The sequence below is a fragment of the Lytechinus pictus genome, chromosome 10 (assembly GCF_037042905.1).
Source record: "Lytechinus pictus isolate F3 Inbred chromosome 10, Lp3.0, whole genome shotgun sequence".
In the NCBI taxonomy this organism is placed as follows: domain Eukaryota; kingdom Metazoa; phylum Echinodermata; class Echinoidea; order Temnopleuroida; family Toxopneustidae; genus Lytechinus; species Lytechinus pictus.
In genome coordinates this window covers 18,990,470-19,008,727 of record NC_087254.1, presented here as the reverse complement: position 1 = coordinate 19,008,727, position 18,258 = coordinate 18,990,470, and the positions used below count along the sequence as shown (strand labels likewise).

The 18,258-nt window shown below is 38.2% G+C and overlaps 1 protein-coding gene and 1 long non-coding RNA gene across 2 annotated transcripts in view; one reads left to right on the top strand and one right to left on the bottom strand.

The window, feature by feature from the left end:
• The window catches only part of LOC129269211 (netrin-1-like), a 73,291-nt gene that overhangs the window by 11,041 nt on the left and 43,992 nt on the right, over nt 1-18,258 (bottom strand). The gene's annotated exons all lie outside the window — the stretch shown is intronic.
• On the top strand, nt 1,066-9,894 carry LOC135155668 (uncharacterized). The gene is made up of 2 exons (XR_010294838.1): nt 1,066-4,613; nt 4,999-9,894. It is a non-coding gene; the product is annotated as an uncharacterized LOC135155668 (long non-coding RNA).

The following is an 18,258-nucleotide window of genomic DNA, read 5'->3' as shown; positions in this document are numbered from 1 at the left end:
TCGATAACAAACAGGCTTTTCAGCAAAATGTGATTAAAAGAAAACAGACACATGTAGGTCGATCACTATGAGGTGCCATTTGATATTTGAGTGTTTTTATCTGTGCCTCTCTTGAACGTCATGGCACGTCGCTATTTAAAACTTACACTTTTTAAAAACTTTGTTCAAGTATAAATGCACAAGATGCTTTATTTACAAGGATGGAACTAAAGATTTACAAATCATGTACATATTGATCTAATTCAAGAATATATTCATACGTTTGTTTAAATGAAGTCATTTTTGTGACTTCACAAATATTGACTACTATAGCGTTAATAAAAATGACGCGAATGCGTAATGTCATGCCTTTTTCAATGTCCTCGACATTGCAATTCAGATATAACCATTGGATTATTGTCTAAATAAATCGACATGGAAAGTATACACGCCGATGAAAAAGGAACAATATTGAATGAAATAATCGCATGGAAGATGTTGTACAGCAATCATTTTGTGCTTCAGCGGGAGAATAATGTTCAATTTATGTAATGTTAAATGATCTTCGGAAAGGAAGTCTTATACAATTTAATGAAAGCTAAACATCAGCATTACAGCTCAGGTACGGGTGTTAATGTAAACACTCGTCAAAGGCAACCGCTTAAATCGATAATGAAATAGCATTAAGGTTAACAGTAGCAATCACCCAAAGAGACAACCCATTTCATCGCGGAGCAAATGTTTGATCAAGACGTGGAAAAAGCAAGATCCAGCTTCTTAAAATTGGAAGGGACAAAGAACAATTGAGGTGAGTATGGAACCCCTCTTGAAGAAGACGGCTTTTCATTTTCATCCTTCGAATGTGTCAGGAGAGTGGCAGCTTTACCGTGCAATTGATAGGTTTGTGTTTAACAAACCGTTGCCCTCTTCTCAGTCATTAACAGGGTGTTTCGTAAAAATGTCTAGGGAGGGATAGCTCTGCCATGGAACCAATGGTTCAACTGGATGCTATTAATGGAAGGACGTGCAGTTGTGACGATAAAAAAAAATATTCGAGATCAAATTAAGGAATTAAGGAATTAATGTATTTTAAAGACGACTCGGCGATTTAAAATGATTTATTAGTCGGTGAACAATGCCAGGTCATGAAGGTATTTGTAATTTGGAATGGCGCGGTTGACGAGGTGATACGTCACAATGGCGCGCCAGCCTGTTTGGTTTATGCCCACAATGACAATAATTTGTACTGGGCGCAAGGAGCGCGCATGTTTTGGCGCGCGCGCCTAGGTGTGAAGGCGCGAAAAATCCTTCATTTTAGTCTTGGCTTTCAACGGAGATGAACGTCCAAAATATTCGCTTGTAATTTTTCTTACGACCTTGCATTTTTGAAGACGTCGTAATCTACAAAGAGCAACGAAATCTACAAGAATTTTTTGTTGAAACCATCATCGATCGGGACTCACAACAATTTCGCTTATGAAGCTGAAAATGCAGTCCGAATTACTTGATGATACTCTATTTCTTGCCTGGCCTAACATTAACAACAACTCGTCTGCTTTGACTTTGAACCAAGTTTAATACGACGGGGAGCGACTGTATCGATTACAGCAGTCAGCAGATCGGCTGGGCCCTAACTTTTGAGCTGTTTGGTTTCAGCAACGATGGGAACGAATGATGAGAATGTGACTCAAGCTGCTAGGTGGAATTCAGTTCATTCGGCTTTTCATAAGCCTGGAATTTTTATTGAGTCTGAGAGTCTTGTCGTTAACGTGCAGGATTTGGGACTGGCAACAGCCAACCCAGCCAACAAAACATTTGAGCACGGACCCTGGCACAAGGTTAGAGACTAGGCCTAAGTTAGGCCTACATTGGCAACAAAATCATGCATAAGTTAGACATTGTCGGCGACGCCATGATACAGTCGACTATGATTCATCATGATCACCCAATGATATGACTATGACTATGAGTATTTAATGTTTGTCGGAAGTCAGAGGTCCTACTCCTGAGTCCGAGCTCTCGAGTCTGCTTGTGGGAGGTGAGGCGACGGTCTGGATTGGCAGACGGAACGGGGAACGGGGTACTCGTGGTCGGTACCACTACCAGAGAATTCACAAGTTTCAGTCTCTACAAGACCTAGCCTATCCGGTGAGTACGAAGCAGGAATAGATCTAGGCTAGACTCAGTCTAGATTTAGGTCTACGGTTTAGTGTCAAATAGTATCCTAGGCCTAGGCCTAGTAGGTCTACGTTAGGCCTAACGTTAAGCCTAGTATACTGTAGTGCTAACTTAGAGTAGAAGTTAGGCTTAAATGAATCGTAGAAGAGGCCTGCTTTGTAACGAGCAGGTAGGCCTGTCTAGGCCTGGCTTTAGATTTCGAACAAAATCATGTTCTTATTGGTCAGGAGTTAATAGGCTCTGAGTCCTTTTCATTTCAATTTCATGGCCCGTCAACCCCCCCCCCCCCGGTTTTCACGTTAGAACGCGAAGATCCTATTACCAACCATAGGCCAGGCATAAGACTAGTTAAGGTAGTCAGGCAAACATGGTTCGATGGGGGGGGGGGGGGGGGCTATTTGGCTTGTCAACACAATGTTTAGATTTGAATGTAGGTCATATGTCAAGCCATAATAAGACATAGCTTGGACTTGGCCTGGAATTAATTTTAATTTGGTCCAAGCGGTTTATACGATCATGATGGAAAAGGGAGGGGTTGTCGTCATAATTCAAACACGGGCCTAGCTAGGCCTGTTCCTACTTGACGACTTGTTTTAGTGTCTGAACTAGGTCACTAGGTGTGTCATGGTGATTTTTAAAAAGAGTTCAACAATTTTATTAACGTTAATTACCGTATCGTATTAGGTGTAGGCCCTAGTTCATGGCTGTGGTTAATATGGATGTAAATACATTTTCACAGCCGGTGGTTTGGAAATTGGGGTTAGTCTCCTCAGTATATGACTACATTGAGGTTCTAAAGCTTCGGCCAGAATCGATGTATATTTTCGATGGAAAATCAAAGAAAAATGAAGTCTATAGAGGCCGATATGAAATTGGTTCTAGCAGCCATTATTTACAGCTTATTCTAGGCCTAGTGATGGGCTAGGCTAAGATGTATTTAAGACCATGATTAATTTTAAGCCGCCGTTTTTGGCAAAAATGGTGAGAATAGCAGAGGGTCTACTAGTGATTGGCAAAAAGTTCGAACTTTTTCGGTGCTGATAAATAACTGAGTGAGAAATGTCACTTTGTCTTTGTTATAAATTTACAAGTAGTCTACTACTAGTACAGGTACTCGGACTACAATTTAATGGTGACACCACAGAGGAAATTAGGCTAAGTCCAACGTTAGATCTACTAACAGTAGACGTGGTTTTACATGTCTGTTTTGGGGATAAATCAGCTGGTTCAGTTAGGCCTATAAAAGTAGTATTTGACCTCTGTGACTTTTTCTGGATATGGGCCAGCATGAGCTGTGTTCTCGGTCTAAAAATTATGTGGATAGACCGGTGGTGGAAGAGCTTATACTAGATATGTATACGTCTACTCAGTTTTTAAATGAACATCTACAGACTGCGACGGGCATGATATTATTGTTGAATCAGTCACTTGAAAAGTAGCGGATGTGGCTTAGCATTATGACATGCGATTGTATGGATTTCTTACAGTCTTTTAAAGGAAAATAACTAGAGTTTAAAGTATTGAAAATAATACTATTTATTGCTGATGTTGATGATACAGTGTGATAATGATTATACATTAAATATAAATACCTCCACCTTGCACCAAGCAGTTCTGTTTATACATTTACGCCTTGAAACGGGTTGGTTTTTGGAATTCACTTTGCATGAATTGAATGCCGATGCTTGGTGGAAATGTGAGCTTCACATTTCGAGGAAACATGGTACACGTAAAAGTGGACTTACCATGCACATAATAGTCGGATGTAATTTCAAACTAGCTTGGAATCCCCAAATTAGTTTAGATTGAAGTCAAGTGGTCAACGAGCAGTTTGTTATAATATTATAGGCCTCCCAATAAGAAACCTTTATGTAATAGGAGTCGTTTATGTGCGATGATTTTGTGTGGATTTTATTTTGTGTAAAAAAAAAAAAAAAAAAGTAGAAATGCTTAGGCCCTATTGGAATTGAATTTAATTACTGGTTGTTATATAGCGCTTTATATCAACCTCGAAGTCGAACTGCTCAAAGCGCTTCACAATTGAACCTAGTTGCACCTCATGGTTCAAGGTATTTATCAAATAGGCCTATTTGGCTGGTCAATGATTTGAACTGAGATAATATCATTTTAAAAAGAATGATAATTATGTAATTATGTAAATGGGCATGTGTGGGAAAGTCTGAAATCTTGTAGATGCACCATGCTGTCACCCCCCCCCCCTTTGCTTTCGGGGGACACAATACGGATGCCTTTAATGCAATGAGCCATGTAGGTAAACTGGCCAATCAAACGAAATTTACCGATTGCACAATCAGGAACCAGGTTACAAAAGTACATCTTCTTTTTTGGAATTGTACAGCGTGTGAAATATTTTGTTGGTGGCCCGTTGAGTATGAAAATGTTTCCAATGGGCTGGATGCAATAATTTGGCTCGATTATTTCTGCAGTGATATGAGGTAAACTGAATACTGATATAATAATGATAATATATTTCAAAATAATACAAGTTATAGTCATTTGGAACAGATTATTTGAAGCTTAATCTGGTTTTGAAATATATTCTAAGTTGCGACACGCACATGTATGCAGATGATATTGCATCGCTGGTTGGGGTTGTACTGTAGGGAATTGGAAAATTAAAGTTAAAAATGAAACATAAGGAGCAGGACTACTGATTATTCCGTGAAGGCGGTTTTCAGATGTTTCGGGAAGCTGCTCCTTTCGTGTTAAGCTCATAATTGAGTGATAAATTGAAAGGGAAAGCAGAGGGACAAACCCGTTTTGGTACGAGATACAGATTTAGGTGTTCTGCCCAGGCTTTTTTCTTGTTTTCTTTTGCAGAGCCGGCTCTTTGGATAAAATGGATTCAAGCTGACTACTGCGAGGCAAGGTAGGCTGGCAGGAAAGTTTGATGACAATCGGACCTACTATAGTATAACCTAGAACGCTCCAAGTCTGGCTGCCAAAGAGTTTCCCTTTGGTTGGATCTAGTTCCTGACCAGATAGCCTAGAGTCCATGGTAATGGATGTCAATTGTGGCGTTAATACGCTCTTGTAATAAATAGAAATGAACTGGGTATAGCCTGAGAACTATGCTGCCGGAAATTACCCTAATTGGAGCAGTGGTCAACGTCTTCATCTTCATATTAATAATTTACCGACAGGTGTGGATTTATAATACGTAGTCCAAGGAATAGAGGTTTTCTTCAGTAAAAAAAACTGGTGAACAAACATCTTAGCCTTCAAGGAACAGTATTGCAGCAGGGAAAACAATTTCATGTTTGAAACATCATGATACAGTGGGCTATCTTGAATAATGAGTCCATGATATGAGGATGAGTTCATTATGATTTCATTTTCAGACTTTTTATGAGGTCCTCCATATTGTTCACTTGGAAGGGATTGGAACTTGAACATATGAAGAAAGCCCTTTGCCTCTTTGTGCTTTTGCCAACAAGAATGTAACATATTGTTCAGGACAAATATATATATATGTGCATGTATAAATGTATAAGGCACTTCAATTTTATTCATTATCCTTTGAAGGACTACTCGTCGGATGTTATTTTAATTTTGAAATAAACAATTATTTCATGGATGTGGTGAAGATGATAAGACAAAAAGTCAGTCATGTTTTACGTCGATATGTGAATACATAATCGAAAAATGAAACATCCCCGGTAAAATTCCAGTTTATGTTCACTGGTTCTTAGTTTAGCTGCATGAGGGGTGTAGCTCTATAAACGGAGTAGTTCTGACGGGAAGGGTTCATGTTCAAATTGGTTTTAGTGCCTTCAATTATCATGGTTATACTCTATTGGTTATATGGGGTTATTCTGTGGATGTTACTCTAGTTTTCAGTTTCAGTTTTTATTTTATCTCATTTCCAACAGAACAGTTTTCAAAATCCATTATAACTCAGGAATGGTATGATGTCTGTTTGTTGGCATTAAGAGTGAGGTGACTAACTAAATGCTGTGGTTGGATTTTAATTGATCGATTGTCCACAATTGAATCATATGGGTGCATGGAGTTAAGTCATGCACTGTTATAATTATATGGCAAATGGGACAACAAGAAAGTGGCAGTACCTCAGTGCGGCATGCATTGTTGGTTTAGCTATGTTGGGATGCTAGTATGTGTTAACTATATGGTCAAACTGATGGCTTTCGGCCATCTAATTGGTTTTAGTGCCTTCAGTTATCATGGTTATACCCCATTGGTTATATAGGGTTGTTCTGTGGATGTTACTCAAGTTTTCAGTTTCAGATTTTATCTTATCTCAGTTCCAACAGAACAGTACCGGTATATCAAATCAAAAATAAATACTAATAATGAAAAAATGAATAAAATAAAGTATGGTATGTACCGTATTTGTTGGAATTAAGTGTGAAGTGACTAGCTAAATGCCGTGTTTGGTTTTTATCGATCGATTGTCCACAATTGAATTATTTGTGTGCATAGGGTTAGATTATGCACTGTTATACATGTATGGCAAATGGGACAACAAGACAGAGGCAGTACCTCAGTGCGGCATGCATTGCTAGTTTAGCAATGTTGGGATGCCAGTATTTGTTAATTATATGGTCAAGCTGAAGGCGTTCAGCCACCATTGATAACTTATCAAAATTGGTGATGCAATGAATTTCAATTTTGAAGATTGCAATAGATTTGTATCAAAATCATGATACTTCAAATGGCATATTATCTTGTCTTCCTTCATATGTTTTGTTTAGTTTTGCGCATGGTAATCAGATTTTAATTGTGAATGAAGTTCTGACACGGTTATGTTTTAATGTATTTCTATTGGGAGATTTTTCCAACAGCTGAATACATTGAAGTGTTTTTCATGCTCTCATTATACTTGAGATGGATATTTGTTCATATACTTGAATTGGATTTTTCTATCTGGTTTTGGAATGCAATAAGTGAAATATTCAGGTGCAAAGTATTTGTCATTTCATGCTGGTTTAAAACGGGCTGGTATGTTGGTCAAGAATAGAAAACAGGTATACTGCGTATAAAATGATCACTCTTATATCAGCCAGAATAGCTAGAGGCAAAGAATGCCAGCCTTCAGGTAACTGTGTCATGTAAGACAGCGACGTCAAGGCTGTACAAAGATTTTATACAAAGATGATATATTTTAAATTCATTTAAAATTATTGGAGGGCTTGGAGGCCTACTTGACTACATATGCATGATAACTGATTTAGCTTGGCCAGCTAATGCAAAACTAGACTAAATTATGAACGAAGGCTTAAAAAATGAATGAAGTGTTTGGCGGCCGATCATATATATAAAATATATTCTCGTTTGGCGGTAATTTGTCAAATTATGCCGCCTAAACACTGTTGTCATAAGATATATTGGCATGGCATATGTTCTTTAATCCACAATGGTCACTTTTGCAAGGTGTTTAAAGCAGTGAATTATATTTTCGCCTCTAGTTATTAGATTTTCCACTTTGATGCCATGTACGTTGATTAATATTTCATATTGAATCGGGTCCTCATTCGGTACCTAGACGAAGGGGATTTATTTATAACTTTACATAGTACTTTAAGAACGCAATTGTAGATTTGAATGTAAGGGTGTCACGCTCGAACTTTCAGTTTAGGCCTCACCTGATCTCATAGGCGGGGAGGCTGGTATTCTGTATACATTTATATTTTATGTAAGGGTGTCACGCTCGAACTTTCAGTTTAGGCCTCACCTGATCTCATAGGCGGGGAGGCTGGTATTCTGTATACATTTATATTTTTCGTGAAATTTAGGCCTCACCCAAGTTCTCATGCGGGAAGGCTGGTATATATATATATATGTATATTATATGATATAAGTATGACATCTGTAATCCACCGATTTGCCGGTAGCTCATAAATGTAGTTCATAGCTGTGCTGGTATTCCTGTCCGGCTAGCAGAGAACCAGTGGGAAAGCAGCCGCGAAATTTAACGTTGAATTTTCTGGGAGGGGGGCCTTCTAGCCGGGGGTTTAACCCCCCTTCGGGGAGCTAATTCGAGGCTATCGGTTGGTTTCAGATATACATGAATGTAAGTCTCTAATCAGAGGTATTCATATCTATGTTTTATACTTATGTGATTGTGACACCAATTTCGGGAAGCGTTCATCTCTATTGAATAAAGCCACGACATAATCGCATATTATTTTGTTTTGTCATTTTGTTTGCCGAGAATAATGTATTTTAAAGACGACTCGGCGATTTAAAATGATTTATTAGTCGGTGAACAATGCCAGGTCATGAAGGTATTTGTAATTTGGAATGGCGCGGTTGACGAGGTGATACGTCACAATGGCGCGCCAGCCTGTTTGGTTTATGCCCACAATGACAATAATTTGTACTGGGCGCAAGGAGCGCGCATGTTTTGGCGCGCGCGCCTAGGTGTGAAGGCGCGAAAAATCCTTCATTTTAGTCTTGGCTTTCAACGGAGATGAACGTCCAAAATATTCGCTTGTAATTTTCCCACCTCCTCCCCAACAACCACCCATGTAAACGGTACGTTTGGGTCAAACGATGTTGGAATATTGTTTAAACACATGCGTTGGAGAAGGTCGAGAATGAAGATACGCTATACGTATCATTCAGAGTTGATTTGTGTTTTATTGGAATGTACAGCTCGTTCAGGATGGAATAACGGGATGTAGAACTGTCGATAATGGACATTTGAATTAGTTTACTTACATGAATATAATATTGATTTATATAACGAAACACGAATTCAAATCCGGAGGCAGTTTGCCTGGTCGCACACCAAAACAATACCAAGATCGTCGTGCATTTAGAAATGTGGGCCGTAAGGGAATTTTATCCTTCTGATCTATTTTGGACTGTGGTCAGGTGGGTTTTCGCCCTTACCCGTTTTTGTGGCTGGGTGTTCGTTATATATTGGTAATTCACATGAATTGTATTGTCATATTATTGTCATGGCATATGTTCTTTAATCCACAATGGTCACTTTTGCAAGGTGTTTAAAGCAGTGAATTATATTTTCGCCTCTAGTTATTAGATTTTCCACTTTGATGCCATGTACGTTGATTAATATTTCATATTGAATCGGGTCCTCATTCGGTACCTAGACGAAGGGGATTTATTTATAACTTTACATAGTACTTTAAGAACGCAATTGTAGATTTGAATGTAAGGGTGTCACGCTCGAACTTTCAGTTTAGGCCTCACCTGATCTCATAGGCGGGGAGGCTGGTATTCTGTATACATTTATATTTTATGTAAGGGTGTCACGCTCGAACTTTCAGTTTAGGCCTCACCTGATCTCATAGGCGGGGAGGCTGGTATTCTGTATACATTTATATTTTTCGTGAAATTTAGGCCTCACCCAAGTTCTCATGCGGGAAGGCTGGTATATATATATATATGTATATTATATGATATAAGTATGACATCTGTAATCCACCGATTTGCCGGTAGCTCATAAATGTAGTTCATAGCTGTGCTGGTATTCCTGTCCGGCTAGCAGAGAACCAGTGGGAAAGCAGCCGCGAAATTTAACGTTGAATTTTCTGGGAGGGGGGCCTTCTAGCCGGGGGTTTAACCCCCCTTCGGGGAGCTAATTCGAGGCTATCGGTTGGTTTCAGATATACATGAATGTAAGTCTCTAATCAGAGGTATTCATATCTATGTTTTATACTTATGTGATTGTGACACCAATTTCGGGAAGCGTTCATCTCTATTGAATAAAGCCACGACATAATCGCATATTATTTTGTTTTGTCATTTTGTTTGCCGAGAATAATAAGGAAGACAGAGGTATAGACCTCGTTTCTAAAATTTCACCTTTGCTACATTAACCTAACTCCATTCCAGGATCTTGAACCCTTTGTAAATAATGGAATTGCAATCCTCAACTTTCATTCTGTTAACTCGATCTTATTACATGGACTCGTAAACAGTAGTTTGTTTATAAAAGAAGTTGAAACTTATTTTCTTTGTTTAGCTACTGACATCATTCAAGTGGAAATGTTTTGAGATATCTTGTAGTTGTGGGTCATGGTGAGTTCCTGGATTTTTAGCGGGCATCACACTGATTGAACACGGGCGCTAATTGGAAGAAGGGGTTCTCATGTCAATAAACAACAAGGTGTGAAAGGAATACGTATCGATCTGTTTGACTTGAAACATTAGTGACAAACTCAAAATAGGGGTTTTTGCACCTACGTATTTCGTAACTGATCTATACATGAAAATGCTCCCTTGCCATTACACCTGCTGGGAATGGATGTTCAAAATTAACAGATCTGGAAGGTAACATCCATCATTAGTAATCATCATTATGGGTCGTAATGGGGTCTGGAAGGCAACAAACCATTTCATAGATCTGGAGAAGTGAATTACCTCAGTCGTTTTATTATTTTGTATAAACCAATAAAGGTTTCAGGGTAGTTGTAAGACATTAATTAATCCTTTAAAATTGGTAATAATTATGTAGGGCCTAAACTATTCTTTACACGTATCTTATCTTAAATGATTTTGTCAGTTCTAATTCGTTTGTCATACATTATCCAAAATTCCACATACTGTCGCCTTCTTAAAACAACAAATTATAGGAAATTTATTAGACTCAGAATAATTTCTATGACAGCTTCCTGACTTAAAATACATGGAAACTGTTATACACACTTTCGCTATGGCCCTTATAGGAATATTAGAGAATGGTTGAAGCACTGAACAGCAATAAAGAAAATAATTCGATAATTTACACCTTCAAACTAAATAGTGTCACAATGCACACCTTGCCATGGATATGTACAGCACGGGAGATTTTAATTTGATAATACCGAGAGAATGACAAGGAAGTCGTCAAGTTGCTCAAACCATGTAGGGCAGTGGCTGCAATTAGGGCGGACTATTTCCCAAAGATGGATACTCGAACATGCGAGTCAATCCAATTCTCGTCAAGAAAATATCATTAAAGTCCCTGGTGAGGTAAAGGTGTGGTCAAGAAGAATGAGTATTATCACATTGGGAGGATGTATCTTGAAATGTCGGCAGGATTCCCCCGAAATATATACGACTCTATTTTATTCATTATTCATAAAACAACCCTATTATGATCAGAAGCTTGTGAACATGGTTGTCTTCGTTTATCGCAAAACATACAATGATGAGTTCGACGATTAATTGATAATAGGTAATTGCTTCAAAGAGGTAATCCTCCTGGTCCAAATAAAAATGTACCAGGATAAACTGCATTAAAATGATCGTTGGTCGAAACAGGCATTTGGGAGGTGTCCCTTTGCCTTAATATGCATAGATTTGCCCAAAGACGCCTCTTTGCTCTTTTCTTTTCCCCTTCGAGACCTTACATCTTTTATGTGTTTACCATGAACAGATGAATGCTTCCAGATTCGTTATTCACAATTTCTTCACACCCCTTAAAATCAGGTGGGCGGTCTAGATTTTTGTTTGAAAGATCAGGTATCAACGATCCCGTCGGGTTTCAGGTGTATCACATTTTGCGATAAAACACCGTGATATACGAGGCATCCCTCTGATTATGTGTCTGACTAATTTGCTCGTAAACCTTGGTCAAACTAAATTGTGGCGTAGCTGCGGGATACATGGAACTATGTAAAAGGCAGATGACCTCCTTAAACTGTTAGATGACGACATTAGAAGGGTGGAATTAAACCTTAGTTGAAAGACGAAATTATAAAGGTGACGCGATCCCTTTCTACAGTATTCTTCAGAATCAACATGTTTACTGTCTACCCAGGTACAGGTAAGCCAATGTCGGCGAGTAATATTGACCCCTAACACACGCCCCAATAACCTCCCAAACACTTGCTACGCCTCTTTGCGATGGGATAGGGATACCAGAGAACAGAAAACAAACAAAATAGATCCCTTCTCACTGTAGGATACAACCAGTCAATGATACCTCTGAAGCTTGATGAATAACATGTATGTTTAGATTCACTACAACACCTTTCGCTATTAAAGATGTTTTGTTGACCAGTGATTTGATGGATACGTCTAACGATGGACCTACTACGTCGGCCGATGACAGCTGACCTTGTCAGTTTACTTATCACAATTCGTCAAGTTATGGGAGGATGAATAACATACTACAGGATTTAAATTGACTCACAACCAGCAAAGAAGGATGAAAATCTAAAAAATGGTAGCAACAAAAAACGTATCTAATCTGCCATCTATCTTCGTAAAGTAAAAAAAATGAATAACTCTCTTTGGCATCTTAAATGGGTCTTTTGAGATTTTTCTTTAAAATAGAAAAAAAAATATAGATGTTGGCGCGGCCTATGGCACACTGGGTTAAATGATAGATCGTATACTGCATGATTCCGGTGGCGGATGAAACTTACTTAAAATAAGAATGATAAGGGGATGCGTTTTTTTTTACCGTCAGACACCAAAATAGATGCAGAGGGTAAGGAAATGTTTGTAGTGAGAGGAAATTCGAAAGGCCACGCTCCAGGCTTAGTGAAGAAGATCGTAAAGTATACATAACAGTATGCTATGCCGGATTTACATGTAATCTGACATGCTTGTATCCCACGGCTGAGTTTAGAATGTCTGGAGAACATGAAGGTTTAGTTCTTGGTTACACTGGGAAGTTAAGTGTATACGACTGTTATCAGTTGATTAATATGCAAATATTTGCATTCTAGCAGAATGTAAGGACAAAAATTAATGAAACATAATTTTCATAAATACTTTTGTAGGGTGCAGGAGATATTGTGAAATTAATACACTCCCTCATAAAGGTTTGCGTCGTACCGTTGTGCGTGTTGGTCATAGCAATGCAAAATGTTTAGGAACATTTCATTTGTCATCTAGTTCTGATACTTTATAGACTATACTGCTCTGCTGCGAAATATTTGCTCAGGTTTCGGCAGAACTATAGGAGTTGATTACATGGCCCAAATATACGTCAGCAATGGATGCAAGGATATTTCGATTGCAGTTTGCAAGCTGATTGGACTTTCTGGGCTGGGGTCAAACAGTACCTGTCAAAACATGAAATATTTCTCGTGGTAACGAGAACTGGTCGTCTGCTGATGCAGTGAACGTCAGGGTCAAAAGGAATGATGATCTTAACAGTCCCGATTTCAGATCCAGTCAAGTCCTTCTTTTATGTCCCAGATTCTTTGTAAAGGTGTGAAAATATTGTATCAGCCTACAGCTAACATTGCTGCCTGGATCAACTAGATGTGTAGACAGAAATGATAGCTTGAAATCAGCCAGTTGAAGAAAGTATAAAGTGAGATTGATGCATGAAGAAGCTATGCACAAGAACCAAGAAACGTCATTTGGTCCATCGGTTCATCCGATCGACCAAGATAGTAGCACAAGCTTCAAAATGTTTCCACCAACAGAACACTGAGAATTAAATTAAATGACACACTCTAAACAGCAATTCAATGATAAAATACAAAGTTGTAGCATATGCAAAATAATTTGAAAACCAATATCAAATTTTATAGGGTAGCGTCGATTGAATGCTCTTTTAAGAGCAACAAACGCCAACAAGAGAAGGCTTAAATAAGAGAAAGTTTAATGAAATCAAGCACTATATCTACGTCTTTCGAAGAAGAAAATTGACACAGACGTAAATTGTTTTTTTTTTTTCAAGTACAGTCCCACCCATAGAGGTTTTGGTAGTTTTCATACAGTTTCAAAGTACGAACATGCTACGAAGCTAGGGTATAACGTTCCAGATCTTTCAGCGGTAATTTACAGGGGTAATTGCTGGCACCTGTTTTCAACTCCCTCTTGGTAGGGGTGTGGAACCCCTTCTACCGAGTCCTTTAGCGGAGAGAATAATACCTAGATCTAGATTAAACCCATGGAGGTCTCACTTTAATTGTCTGGAATGTGATAATTTTATGGAACATGATATTTATATGTCCGTAGAGGTATTTACCAAGACGAGTGAAAATGTCCTTTTTACTCTTTTTTTTCTTTTCAAAACTATACATATTACAGTTATGCACTGCATTTTTTTCTTCAATTTTATGAAACACTCATAGTTCTCCTGAATAGAGAGATTTTGAAACTTGAATGCACATTCGTAATTGAACGTTATTTCCAAAGTTTATCTTATTCTATAATGAGTTATTGCGGTCGCTCAGCAGGAAAACGAATACTTTCCTGTAGACCACGGATCTATTATGTAGGACCATGAGAAGATCAACTTAATTACCAATACCTCAGGTTGTTCATGATCTTGAGACAACCTGAAGAGTTTGGCGAATGTTTTCTATTACTAGTGACAACGCCCCCCCCCAAAAAAAAAAAAAAATGAAAATATACATGGAAAATGCGTTAAAACCGTTAAGAATATTCTTTTTCCGGGAGTCCTGCGTAGGTAAAGAAGATTGTTCTGACCAATCATGCAAACTCTTCATGGTTTTGATTGACCGGCTATCGAACCATTCCCAGTTACCATAAAACTTAAATTTAAAAGTTACCATAAATCGGAAAAGTAAAAATGAGGTTTGAAATAATTCGGTTGCAAGAGTTAGGATAATGCCTTCGAGCAAGTACGACCAAAGCGACTGTGAAAATATTGAAATAGAGGTAGGAGTTAGACGCCAAGAGCAATCGACATGATCGAAAATGGGTGACATTGATGTCAAACAGAGGTTGGACGATAGAGATAGATAATGACGGAGAGAGAGAGAGGGAGAGAGAGAACGGGGTTAAAGATTGTTGGGAAGTATCAGGGATCAGTAATTTGGAGTTCGTGACCGGGTTTGAAGATGCCCAATTTAAAATCAAAACACCCTCTGAACTTAATCCTCCGTCGCCCATGTCTATACGTCGTATTTTCCTTCTGTTTCTCAACCACTTTCATCTATCCGTAGTAAATACTCCTTTAACCGCGAACCTCAATTCAAATGTTAGCAATATTTCTCTTTTAAAGAAAGACGAGCTGGTAAATGAGATGAATTTTATGAAAAGGAAAATACGTGTTAAGGAACTGATAGAGTAGTTCATCGATAATAACTCCATGCTTGTACAATTATATATTAACCTTATTGATACCCCCCTCCCTCTTCGAGTTCTTGTGAGTTCACATAAACGTAATACTGGTCACAATGTCTCCTTATCCATTAAAAGAAATCACACACAATTTATCTCATTCCTCAGTGAGACGAGAAATGGCGACATTAAACTAAAAATCAATTTTGGAGTCAGTATTCTCACAGCACAATGAAGCAACACTCACACTGGAAGAAACAGGTAATGAATCAATTAGATGAAATCCTCATTTGAGAAAGATACAGTTTCACATATTATTATACAAGGGCGTTCCTTCATAATCAGTTGTGGAAAATCAGACATAATGCGAGGTTATTGCACCTTTGCAGGGCGACACAATGTCATTGGGATATCTTAAGCACTAAATGTCGTTATAAAAAGTGACGTTACCATATTGCCATCCCCCTATATACTCAGAATTAGTAGGTAATACATTGTCTCTGTATTGTTATAAACTAAGTCTACATCTTAGGTAGATCAATAGTGAATGTCATTAATCACGTAGTCGCTTAATACAATCTAGTCACTTATGACTACATTCAGTCATAAAAAGATCCAATGATTCCATCATCTTGACTACACTTTATTGTCATTTAAAAATACAACAATGAAACTATAGTCCCTCCAACAAGTTCTCTTTACAAATCTGCCAAGATTGCTAGAAAATAGTAAGGCACACACATAGAAAAAAAAATCAGTCGACATGAATATGAAACTCAGTTTTGCCAATTCGATTCATTTAATTTCAACTTTGTTTAATTGAAATAACGGCGATCATTTTCACGTTTCCTTATTATAATCAGACACGCTATCTACGTTCATATCATTGTTGGAATCTTAACCCTTACGGGAGCGATAGCAGTATTGAAATATTCAAGGAACCCCTAGTTCCCCATGTCGAAATAATGTCACACAGGCCAGTCATACTAGATGTCATGCTTTCTTAATGAAATTAAGAAAAATGAGTAAGTGCTATTTCTTGAGGCTTAAAACGAATGGACCGAAAGCTTGCAATTTTCTGCCTTTGTGTGTTTTTCCTTCTGTTCCGTACAAACGATGCCTCGAAATGATTGCTTGTTCAACCGAGTGTCCGAATCATTAAATAAGGCGCCAGTGAAAAACTGTCGTCCTGTGCATTTCATTATCGTCTCCTTTGCCTGTTTCGTTGTGATGACGACATAATGGTCAGCCAATAATCATATGGAATTATGCACAGATTTTCTATTTTGTTCAGAAAAAAATCAGAAAGTGAGGACGGTCCTCCGATATTCAGTTTATTTTTGTACGAGTGCCTCTGAGATTCCCATAATTATCAAGTCATCTTTGATCCAGAACAAATAAATTCCGAGAACCGAGAGGGAAAGAGACAAACAGAAATACAGACCATGCATTAACAAAATTTCCAAGAATAATTTCAGAGGCCAAGATTCGATATGTTGGTACTGGCAGATTGATTATTAACAGGGGAACAGATAAGAAGACATAATTTAAATTACCGAGCTAAGTATGGTTTAAAAAAAAACCTACACAAATACATGTACCGGTATTGCTCTCTGAAGGGTCGGTTAAAAAAATGATTTCTTTGCCTACAACTTTTTTTGCTCAGCATGTATGAAGCTAGGACCTGTGACAAAATAATCTTAAGTAGTAGATTCAATGTCATGTGTTAAAGAGACACATTACGTTCACCCGCTGCGAAGGTTATTACCAATTATTCAAGATGGCGCCCAAACCTAACTCGTGTGAGGCTCAAATTCGCAGAAAGACATTGACTACCAGCGGCATTCCAAATTTAAAGAGGACATTGCTAAAGCTAGCGATGGCCTCAGTCATATACTGATGGGGTTATTATGAATGGAAAATCGCAACTATTGTATGGTTAATCTTCGGATGTCCGCCAGAAATTAGGTTCGTTAGGAGAGGAGTCTTTCGTTCAACCCACCGATGACCAAAGACGGTTGACCTACACAACTCGCAGTTATGGCCATGGATGTATGCCATAGTTTCGACGGCCCGTGACTTTGCGGACATTGCTGTCCACAGTCTGGTTGACAACATTGACCACAGATGGACTTTTGAAATAAGCAACTTTTTCAAGGGCCAATCTGTCACTACCATCTTAACAACAAGTTAGTCGACCAAGTCAGTGTGTACATCAATCTGTTACACAGGGATAGCCGAATCGCAGACTAGGAAGTGTCTTTAAGTAGATGAATCTCTCAGGAGAATAGGTGGGTGTCGCTTGACGGATGTACCGCTAATATCAATTTATATAGATGAGGACAGCCCATGAGTGGGGTCAATTCATGGAGTTCTATGGAGCAATATTTTGGTCACAATTTTGAATGTATGAATTTAGACGTGCAGGTATGCAGGTGGAGAAACAATATTTCTTTTTTTTTTCAATTCTGGAGTATAGTCTGAGCCATAGAATATAAATTTGCGTTCATAATAAATTGAAACAAATGTCCAAAACACATTTAATACCAAATATCAATCAAAATGTAAACTCTGATATCGTTATTTGATAAGCCCCATAGTCATTATAAATAAGATAAATGATGATCATAATGTTACAAGAAATTCACCATTGCATATAACATGTTTTTTTTCAAGAAATATGTTATTCGAAGCAATAGTTTCTTCACAATAGAGTGCTCATTCTCAATTGCGTACTTACTGAAGAGATGATGAGAATCCAACACTCTTTCCCTGTCACACTGTCTTCTAAGCTGATTGTATATCCATCCCAAAACAAATGATTACAATAACTACGAGAGTTTGGGAAAATAATGAAAAATTCATTTCTTTAAGAGACAAGTATCTTCAGACCTTTTCAGACCACGATGGAGTGTGTCTTTCATCTCACGCATTCCTGCTGATTTGGTTCACACCTTTACGATCACCGCACGGCGAGCACTAGAATTCAAGCTCAACAAAATAATGCTCCAAATCGCTTTGCTCCACTCGCTAAATCAAGAGACATGCAGCGACAATTTATGCATGTTCTTTGAAAATTTGATTAGGAAAAGGAGCAAGGCTAGACATTTTGGT